General features: G+C 36.7%; 1 pseudogene; it reads right to left on the bottom strand.

The window, feature by feature from the left end:
• Window positions 1–7,397: 7,397 nt before the first annotated feature.
• LOC105528682 lies at window positions 7,398–10,023 on the bottom strand (annotated as a pseudogene).
• Between the last annotated feature and the right edge of the window lie 1,229 nt (window positions 10,024–11,252).

Below are 11,252 nucleotides of genomic sequence, written 5' to 3'. Positions count from 1 at the left end.
GGCACAAGTATACATATGTAACAAACCTGCACGTTGTGCACATGTACCCTAGAACTTAAAGTATAATAATAATAAAATAAATAAATAAAGAAAGAAAACACTGATTGCATAAACAAGCAAAAAGAAAAGTAATAAAGTCACTACATTTTAACTTTAAAAAAAAAAAGAAATGCCTTTTCTGAAGGACAATTTTATAGTATCTAGCAACTTCTACTTTTATGTATGTATATAAGGCATAGAACACATTTGAACGATATATATATACAAGATGTTCACAGTAGCTTTGTAACAGAGAAAGAGAAACTATTGATATGTCCAATAATAAAGGAATGTTTAAATAAATTATAGTAGCTTCATATTATAAAATATTGTTAAAATCCTAAGGGCCAGTTAAAAACAATACTGTAGATTGTAGATACTAGTGACTTGGAACCATCTCCAAGACATCTTATTAGGTGAAAATTCAAGATGCAAAATAATATATTTATACTGTGTGATTTCAAGGCTGTTAATATTTATATTTGCATATATAAAGATATGTTTTTATATACAATGGGTTTGTGGGTGGGAATCAAGAAATACTTTTAAGTTTTACTTTATAACTTCTGTTTGAATTATTTCACAACTAGACTGTATTCATGTGTTATCTGTGGACTTAGGAGAATAAAGGAAAATAGAAATGTGTAAGACCAGAAAAATTGAATTAAATTATTTTTAACAGAGTGCTTTCTTTATGTCCTTTCTCAGTATCAAGTAGTGATCCATAAAATCTAAGAAAAAGCAAAAAGAAAAGCCCCAAAACTTATGATAGATAAAAATAGACTCAGGAGATAAGGGAAGGAGGTCATTCATTTGCTTAACCCTAAACTCACAGCATTGGCTCTATCAAATTACACAAGCCAATAGGGACCCTCTAAAGAAATACCAACCTTGGCTGCACCTTGGAATCACCTGAGAGCTTTGAAAATACTGATACCTGAGTTGCATCCTTAGAGATTCTGATTCAATTGGTCTAGGGTGTGGCTTGGGCATCGGAATCTTCTGTGAAGCTTCCTGGGTGGCTAAATGGGCAGAGGAGGCTGAAAATCCCTGCCTTAGATAAAGTAGACATCATTACCAGGGTTTTAAATTAGGAGATCAAAAGGAATAGGGGAATCAATTTGTATCCCTCAAAAATGATGTTATTCAAAGAAGACATGAAAAAATGGCTTTGACTAAAACTGGTTTAAATATGCTCTCTCTCTCAAACTGGTTACTCAGTAGCTCTCTCCAATGCTGCCCTGGAGGACTGGCCTCAGATGGGAGTGGGCAAAGCCTCTGAGTTACGGCATCATCTTTCCCCTTTCTAAAACCAAAGTAGAATATGGCCCCTTGAGAGCAGCCCAAGGGAAAAGTCGGGAGGCCTCACTCATGATGCTGTGTCAGAAAAGTTTCTGAGACACTGTCATTGCAGAAGGTGCCTCTGAGGGACAGGTCCAATCTCAGCTTTCCTAACGAGGCTCTGGGGAGGACTTGCTATTGAACCTTTAGGCTCTTTTTCTTTGATGTTAATTAACCACTTGGGTTGGCTACTGATAGCCTAATTAAATGGAATCCAGAGGTAAACGTTTGGCTTCTCCTTGGTGAATGGGTGCTTGGGAATTAAGCTTGGTATCTCTTAGCATATCAAGTCAGTCTCAAAGTAACCGTGGCCTCAGCTGATCCCAACACAGTTCCCTGGTACAGAGAAACCAATATTACCCAGGCATACCCATCCCACTGTCTAGTCAGAGAAACATGTTCTCCCTTGAGAGCAAAGGTATTTATCTCCTGATTAGAACATTGACATATCTGGCTTGGAACTCTACTGAAACAGAAGCAAAATGGGACTCTGGGGGAGGTCACGGCTGTCCTTGGTGACCTTAGCTTCACACAGGTTAAGGTTTGGCCACAAATATCTCTGCTTTTTCTCCAGGGTGTTTGTGTAGGCACCTGGGATTGAGAAATAGACACGGCAGTTATATTTCCTTTACCATGATGACCTAGTGAACATTGGTTGACATCTTTAAATTTGTTAAAATTATGTGATTAAAAAATATGTCCTAGTTCAGTAGGTGGTGAAAATTATTAGATGGTATTATGGCAAAGGAACTCAAGAAACTTTGAATTCCACTCTAAAATACAGTTACTTCTTCCCATGAAATTGCTAAGAGAAATGCTGCCCAAGGAATAATGGCAAACCAAATCAAAGTAACATTTTATTGTTATCTGGACTTTGGGCTCTCCAGAGAATTCAGTGAAGCTACAAGGTTTCTAAACTAGTTATATTTATTTTTAATTTTTATCTTCTTAACTTTTATATCTTTAGGGGATACAAGTGAAGATTTCTTACATGTACACTATTAATTTTTATCTTCTCAACTTTTATATCTTTAGGGGATACAAGTGAAGATTTCTTACATGTACACTATTAGATAGCGGTGAAGCCCAGGCTTTTAGTGTACCTATCATCTGAATAGTGAACATTGTACCCAAAAGGTATTTTTTCAACCTGCACCCCACAGCATCCCCCCTTTTGAAGTTCCCAGTATCTATTGTTTATATCTTTATATACACATGTACCCATTGTTTAGCTCCTACTTATAAGTGAGAACATGTGGTATTTGACTTTCTGAGTTATTTCACTTAGGATAATGATCTCTAGTTCTATCCATGTTGCTGCAGAAGACATGATTTTGTTCTTTTATTATGGTTGAGTAGGACTCCACAGTGTGTGTGTGTGTGTATACACATTTATCTATCTATCTATCTATCTATCTATCTATCTATCTATCCATCCATCCATCTCATATTTTCTTTATTCAATCCTCCACTGATGGACACTTAGGTGGGTTCTATATCCTTGCTATTGTGAATAGTTCTTCAATAAACATATGGATGCAGGGATCTTTTTGATACAATGGGCCCAGTTTCATTTGTCTGCATATGGCTATCCAATTTTTGCAGCACCATTTATTGAATAGGGTGTCCTTTCCTCAGTGTATATTTTTGTCAACTTTGCCAAAGATCGGTTGGTTGACTGTATGTGGCTTTATTTCTGGGTTTTCTATTCTGCTCCATTGATCTTTGTGGCTATTTTTATACCAGTACCATGCTGTTTTGGTCACTATAGTCTTTTTTTTTTTTTTTTTTTTTTTTTTTTTTTTTTTTTTTTTTCGCTCTGTCACCCAGGCTGGAGTGCAGTGGCCGGATCTCAGCTCACTGCAAGCTCCGCCTCCCGGGTTCACGCCATTCTCCTGCCTCAGCCTCCCGAGTAGCTGGGACTACAGGCGCCTGCCACCTCGCCCGGCTTAGTTTTTGTATTTTTAGTAGAGACGGGGTTTCACTGTGTTAGCCAGGATGGTCTCGATCTCCTGACCTCGTGATCCGCCCATCTCGGCCTCCCAAAGTGCTGGGATTACAGGCTTGAGCCACCACGCCCGGCCCTATAGTCTTGTAATATAATTTGAAGTCAGAAAATGTGATACCTTCAACTTTGTTCTTTTTATTTAGGATTCCTTCGGTTATTCAGGCTCTTTTTTGGCTCCATATATATTTTAGGATTTTTTTCCCTAATTAAAAAAATTACATTGGTAATTTGATAGAGATTGCATTGAGTCTGTAAATTGCTTTGGGAAATGTGGTCATTTTCACAATATTGATTCTTCCAATCCATGAGCATAGAATGTTTCTCCATTTGTTTGTGTCATCTACGATTTCTTTCATCAGTGTTTTGTAGTTCTACTTATAGAGATCTTTTACTTCCTTGGTTAAGTATATTCCTAGGTATTTTACTTATTTTTTGTAGCTATTGTAAATGGGATTGCCTTCTTTATTTGTTCCTCAGCTAGATCATAATTGGTATATAGAAATGCTACTGATTTCTGAACATTAATTTTATATCCTGAAACTTTATTGAATTCATTAATAAAATCTAAGAGGTTTTTTGGTGGAGTCTTTAGGGTTTTCTAGATATTAAATCATATCATCAGCAAAAAGGGAAAATCTGACTACCTCTCTTCCAATATAAATGCCTTTTATTTTTCTCTCTTGCCTGATTGCTTTTGCTGAGACCTACAGTACTATATTGAATAAGAGTGGTAAAAGTGGGAATCCTTGTCTTGTTCCAGTTCTTAAGGGGAATTATTTCAACTTTTTCTCCATTGATGTTGGCTGTGGGTTTTTTTTGTATATTGCCTTTATTATGTTGAGGTATGTTACTTTGATGTCTAATTTGTTGAGGATTTTTATCATGAATGTTGCTAAATTTTACTGAATACTTTTTCTGCATATATTGAGACTATCATATGGCTTCGGTCTTTATTTCTATTTATGATGATGTATCACATTTATTGATTTGAGTATGTTGAACTACTGTTACATCCCTGGGATAAATCTCACCTGATCATGGTGTATTATCTTTTTAATGTGCTGTTGGATTTGAGCTGCTAGTATTTTGTTGAGAAATTTTGTATATATGTTCATCAGGTATATTCCTCTGTAGTTTTATTTTTCTCTTGTGTCCTTGTCTGGTTTTCGTATCAGTGTGATACTGGTCTTGTAGAATTAGGGAGCATTCCAGGCTCAGTTTTTTGAAATAGTTTCAGGAGGACTGGTATTAGTTCTTCTTTGTATGTTTGGTACGATTTGGCTATGAATTCACCTGGTCCTGGGCTTTTTGTTATTGTTGTTGTTAGGAAGTTTTTTGTTACTGATCCAATCTCACAGCTCATTATTGGACTGTTCAGGAGTTTTGTTTCTTCCTTGTTCATCTCAGGAGGTTGTATCTTTCCAGGAATTCATCCATTTCCTCTATGTTTCCTATGTTATAAGTGTATAGTTTTTCATAATAGTCTCTGATGATCTTTTGCATTTCTATGATATCAATTGTAATGTTTCTTTTTTGTTTCTGATAGTGTTTGTTTGGACCTTCTTTTCTTGCTATTGGTCTATCAGTTTTCTTTTATCTTTTTGAATAGTTTTTAGTTTTGTTGATCTTTTTTTTTGGTTTTAGTTTCATTTAGTTCTGCTTTGCTCTTTATTATTTCTCTTTTTCTGCTAACTTTGGGTTTGGTTTGTTCTTGTTTTTCTAGTTCCTTGATGCGCAATGTTAGGTTGTTAATTTGTGATCTTTCTACTTTTTTGTTGTAGTCATTTAATGCTATGTAATTCCCTCTTAGCACCACTTTTACTGTACCCAACACGTTTTGGTATGTTGTTTTGATTTTCATTTGTTTCAAAAATATTTTAAAATTCTATCTGAATTTCTTATTAGCCCAGTAATTGTTCAGGAGCATGCTGTTTAATTTTCATGTATTTGTGTAGTTTCCAAAGTTCCTCTTGGTGTTGATTTCTAGCTTTTATCCACTGTAGTCTGAGAAAATACTTGATATGATTTCACATTTTAAAAATGTGCTGAGACTTGTTTTTTGGACTAATACGTGGTCTATCTTGGAGAATGTTCCATGTGGTAATCAAAAGAATGTATATTCTGTAGTTGTTGGGTAGAATGTTCATTAAATGTCAAGTAAATTTGGTCTAGAGTCCAATTTAAATCCAGTGTTTCTTTGTTAATTTTTTGTCTTGATGATCTGTCTAGTGCTGTGAGTGGGGTGCTGAAGTCTCGCATTATTATTTTATTGCTATCTATCTCTTTCTTTAGGTCTCATAATATTTGTTTTGTGAATTTGAGTGCTTCAACATTGGGTACATTTGTATTTAGGATTGTTATACCCTCTTGCTGAATGAATCCCTTTATCATCACATAATGTCCTTCTTTGTCCTTTATTGCTTTTTTTTTTTCTTTTTTTTTTTTTTTACATTTTAGCTGTCATTGTTTATTATTGTTTTGGCTATATTCTGTAAAATTTCAGCAGCATTTTAAAGAGACAATGTGTCTATGTACAATGAAAAAACAAAATGGCTTGCAACATCAGAAATACAGTGTAACTGTACAACATTAAAGAGAATCCATGGTAAGTATAACCTCCTTTTTCTGCAACATGAACAACTTACATTAAGTATCAGCATTATTAATGTGACAATAAAGAAAAAGTCCTTCCAGGAGTGAAATACAGCATCCTGAAAAATATTGGTTTCTACCCTACAAGGCAGTTAGAAAATGTTCACATTTTAACAAATTGGAAGAAACCACAAGAAACTTATTTATGGGATCATCTTGCTGATAAGAACTTTCTAGAAATGTAGAATAACCATGAACAATGTATAAATCTAGTATCTATGTGCTCCACAGCCCTAGAACCCACTAACTGATTTAAAGAACTCAGTATGTCCAACATGGATCATTTTTACCTGTCGTGATTGTTAATGAATGTCTGCTAATGACAGACAACCTGCACCTTCTAGGGGGTCATTTACATTTTTAGCAAAGAAGTGACATCATTTAGCAGTAATAAGAGCACCTTCAAGAAGACTTAAAAGATACAATACCCAATTAGAAAAGCCATATTTTAAACATTTGTACAAGAATAAGCTGCTGAAACTTAGTAATTGAAATCTGTACAGCAATTTACAATAGAGCTAGAAGGGATTTTATCATTATCCTGCATAGAACTGGTCTGCATTTGGTTACATACTGTCACCTGTTTTGATGAACAAGGCCTGGTAACAAAAGAAACGTACCTGTTATCAATTCTAATGTGTTGAAAACACTGGCAATATTACAATTTAGTGAATTCAACTGATTTCAAAACAAGTAGCTCATTTTGTCAAAGGCGTAAAGAATTTAGAAATAATAGCTCTCCCTTTAATATAACAAGTGAAAGAAAATGGACATGTGATTTCGAGGTACAACTTGGTAAAAGTCAGAATAGGCAAATGATAAAGCCTAACTTTGTCCAAAGAGAACTCTTACATTCTATTACTATAAAACCCAACTGTCACTCTCATTCAGTTCTTACTTTGACTTCAGCAGATTAACTGCCAAATGCTGAAGAATGTATCCAGGCACTGTAGTTCATGTGTTAGAAATGAAAAACTAATATGAAAAACTACCTTTCATATTAGAACTCTGGTAACAACCAAAGTATTTAAGTATTATAAACATTATTTACGGTGTTCCTTCAAATAAAAGAACAAAAATGTTTTTCTTCTGTCTTAACATGGTATTCCTGTTTCTTTATAACACGTGGTCATCCTTCACTGCTCAAAGTTATAATCAGAAGTGTGCATTTATTCATTGTCCATGATCCACTCTCAAAGAAATGACACTATGAGGAACTTCAGTTCACAAACAGTTCTTAACCATGTCCTATGTAAAAAAAAAAGAAAACAAACACACAAAAAACACTCAAATGCTCTCAAACTTAAGTGTGCATCTGGAAGCAATCCAAAGACATCATGCCGGTCTTGGAGGAAAGTCAGTAAGTAATTATGCTTGAAGAAAGCAGTGTAGGAGATGCTGTCAGCCCAGCCATGTTGTAGGTTTCCTGAAGAATTTGATGTACTTTTGTGGGGGGAGGTATGGGTCATTTGCCAGCTGGTGCACATCAAATCAATCTTCTTTTCCATATGCTAAGCAGCGTCTTATAAAGGCCTAGGGTTCACTGCTTGCAATTGGTTTTACATGGAACTGGACTTCTGTGGCTTTTAATATTGTATTTTCTTGAAGAATGTCTTGTTGAGATTGATTGTGACCAAATGGCTTTCTACCACAAAGATGCTGAAAGAAGATGACTCTAATTGACCACACATTAACCTTGTTGGAAATCTTTGGTGCCACTTTTCCAACTATGTAACACTCAGGAGGTAGATTAGTTCCATCTATACCATAGCTATCATCATCTGTAATCTTGGACAGACAAAAATCAGTGATTTTGATTTCACCACATGCTGTTCTATCTACCAAAAGGATGTTTCCTGGCTTAAGGTCATAATGTGTAATGGGGGATTGATCTTATTGGGATATCTTAGTGCATTTACAATCTGCATTACAATAGACTCAGCTTCTTTCTCTGACATTAGCTTGTGTTGCTTCAGATAGAAATCCAAGTCATTGCCTTCACAGTATTCTAACACCGTACAAAGTGTATCTGTATCCAAGGAGAAATAATCATAGAGTTTAACTATTCTGGGGTGATTCAGTTCTTTGTGTATTCTATACTGCAGGCATACTTGTAGTAGTTTTCTTTTTTCTCATCTCTCCAGCCTTTATTAAGCTGATGTAGCTTCACAGCAGTATATCTTTGTTCATAAAGGTCAAAAGCCTTATACACTTTGCTAAAGCCACCTCTACCAAGCAGATGAAGTAATAAATATCTTTCGTTTAACATTGGGTGATCTTTGAATTGTGAATTATCTTCATTGTTTATTCTGCTCAGCTCATGTCATGTCAACATTCAAGTTCTGCTTGGATTTCTGCCTCTTCCTTTCTGAGATGTCCTAGTCTAAGTTTGAAAATGTCTTCCTGTTCATGATATTCTGCCAAAGTCAATAGTTGTAGTAAATTTGGTCTAACAAAGGGATCATTTTCTGCTGCACTGACTGCTTTGTTTTTCCTTTGTTTTGGTTCAGTGTTGGTAGAGGGTGTCTGAGAATTATTAGCTGTGGGAGGTTTGCATTTGGCTAAAATTTTCCTTTGCCTTTCAATATCTTCCCTTTGCTAATTCACCCATTCTTGCTGCTTCACAAGATTCTGAAATGCAAAACCGTCTGTCCATTATTCAGTAAATGAAACGCCATGTCTAACTGTTGTAAAGTGCCTGAGATGTAATCAATCTTGCATACTCTTCTCTCTGTTTGACAGTTTTTCTTGTGTACTCTTTTCAAAAGAAGTTTCTTGCTCATTTATATACACTTTTTTAATCATTCTTTGTATTTTTCAAGTAATTTTTGTTGTTCATCTATTTGCCATCTGAGATCACGGTTAGCCCTGAGCAAATAATCTATATATCCTTCCTTCTTTTCCAGCTCCTGGATTTTATTACTTTCTAATGCTGCTAATTTCAGGATCGTTAGAACAGTCTGAATAATTTTAAAGGGTAACTGCTTTGATTGTACAATAGGGTGGTCCCCAAATGCTAATGCAGTAGGAGAAGGGCCATTTGGTCAAAGAGATGAGGAAGGAGTGGAATGTGAATGTGAATTTTGAGGAGAACTGATTGCAGGAGGTATGCCTCTTACTGGACTTGAGCCATTTTCACCCTGGTATTCAAAATAGTCACTAATTTTGTGGCCACATCCCCCCAGTACTTTTTCCCTGACAATTTTCATTCTGGGTTTCTGCTCTTCTATATTTTCTCCTAGATGATTCTGATTGTTTCTTCTCTGGTTTCTCAAGGGAACCCACTACAGATAAAGTCCGGTCACTTGCACAGTCCTTTCAGCTGCCTGCCAGTCATTTCTCTGATTCTTTGTCACTTAAAGATCCTAAGCTTCTAAAACTGTGATAAGAGCTTTCATTATTTGTTGAGGCTTTAGCTCCAACACTGCAATTGCTGGTACTCCCTGTGTTCCCACTTACAACCCAGTAAATCTAGCTTCCAATAACTCTTGCCTTCTTGGATTCAGACTATGAAGCTCATCCATTGCATCTTCCCTGGGCCTCCTGGATGGTGGTGCGTGATTTATCAGGGACCTGGCCGCTGCTTGCCACTGAGCCTGGGGTTGGAGATGTGGAGCGCTGGTACCAAGATGGTGGCTCCTGCAAATTTCCACTGCTACTTTGGACACCCATCATGCTACTTTCTGGGAACATGACTCCCACTCTGCGATGGCAGCAGTGACAATGGCACTGGCACCTGCCTCCATCATGGGGGGCCCAGGCTGAGGGTGAGCGAGAGAGTAAGGGCAGGGAGGGGAGAGTCAAGGGGATGGGGGAGGAAACCAAGAAGAGGGGAAGTGGGGAGGAAAGAGGTGAGGGAAGGAGAGGGGACAGGGAGGAGGGAAAGGGGGAGAAGTGAGGGAGTGGGTGGGTGCACCACAGAAGAGGCTGAGGGAAGGAGCCCAGTGGTGGAGGTGTGGTGGGGGCGCCTGCCAGGGCTGGGGTCTGAGTGTGGGCCTATTGCTGTTTTTGATTTAAAGTCTTTTTTATCTAGTAGAAATTTAGCTACACCTACTTGCTTTTGGTTTCCAATTGCATGGACTATCTTTTCCCACTCTTTTACTTTCAGTCTATGTGTATCTTTATGGGTAAAGTGAGTTTCTTGTTAGCAGCATATAGTTGGATCTTGATTTTATTTTATTAATTATGCCAATCTTTATCTTTTAAGTGGAACATTTAATTTGTTTACATTCAAGGTTATTATTGATATGTGAGGCTTTGTTTCTGTCATATTATTAATTTTTACAAATTGTTTTATTAATTTTTTCTTTTTTTTCTCTTTTTGTCTTTATGGTTTGAACAAATTATGTCATGTTGCCATTTGATTCATTTCTCCTCCTCCTTTGTGTGATTGTTTTTATAAGAATTGTTAGTTTTATTTTTCCATGTGTTTTCATCATAATGAATACTGACCTTTCATTTCCATGTTTAAGACTCCTCTGAACATTTCCTGCATAGCCAGTCTAGAGGTGACAAATTTACTCAGCATTTGCTTGTCTGAGAAAGACTTCATTTCTCCTTCATTTATGAAGCTTTTTCTGGTAGAATATAAAATTCTTGGCTGACAGTTTTTTTTTTCTTTCTAGTGTTTTGCAAATGCCATCCCATTCTCTTCTGACCTATAAGGTTTCTGCTGAAAAGTCTGCTGTTAATCTGATGAGATTTCCTTTATAGGTGACTAGCTGCTTTTCTCTTGCTAATTTTAAAATTCTTTCATTCACTTTGACTCTAGACATTCTGAATAATACATGTCATGTTGGTCTTTTTGCAATGTTCTTTCCTGGGGATAGCTGGACCTCCTATAACTGGATGTGTGACTCTCTTGCTAGGCTTGGGAAATTTTCATCAGTTATTTCCTCAAATAGATTTTCTGAACTTTTTGATCTCTCTTCCCCCTTGGAATACCAATAATTCAAAGGTTTGGTCATCTTATGTAGTCCCAGGTGCCTAGAACTCTTTGCTCATTCTTTCTTTCTTTTTTTTTTTGAGATGGAGTCTAGCTCTGTGGCCTGGGCTGGAGTGCAGTGGCGCGATCTTGGCTCACTGCAAGCTCCGCCTCCCGGATTCACACCATTCTCTTGCCTTAGCCTCCCGAGTAGCTGGGACTACAGGCGCCCGCCACCGTACCTGGCTAATTTTTTGTATTTTTTAGTAGAGATGGGGTTTTACTGTC

This window comes from Mandrillus leucophaeus, unplaced genomic scaffold (assembly GCF_000951045.1).
Source record: "Mandrillus leucophaeus isolate KB7577 unplaced genomic scaffold, Mleu.le_1.0 Scaffold729, whole genome shotgun sequence".
In the NCBI taxonomy this organism is placed as follows: domain Eukaryota; kingdom Metazoa; phylum Chordata; class Mammalia; order Primates; family Cercopithecidae; genus Mandrillus; species Mandrillus leucophaeus.
Note: the sequence above shows the minus strand (reverse complement) of the source record. Positions and strands in the feature narration are given on the sequence as shown.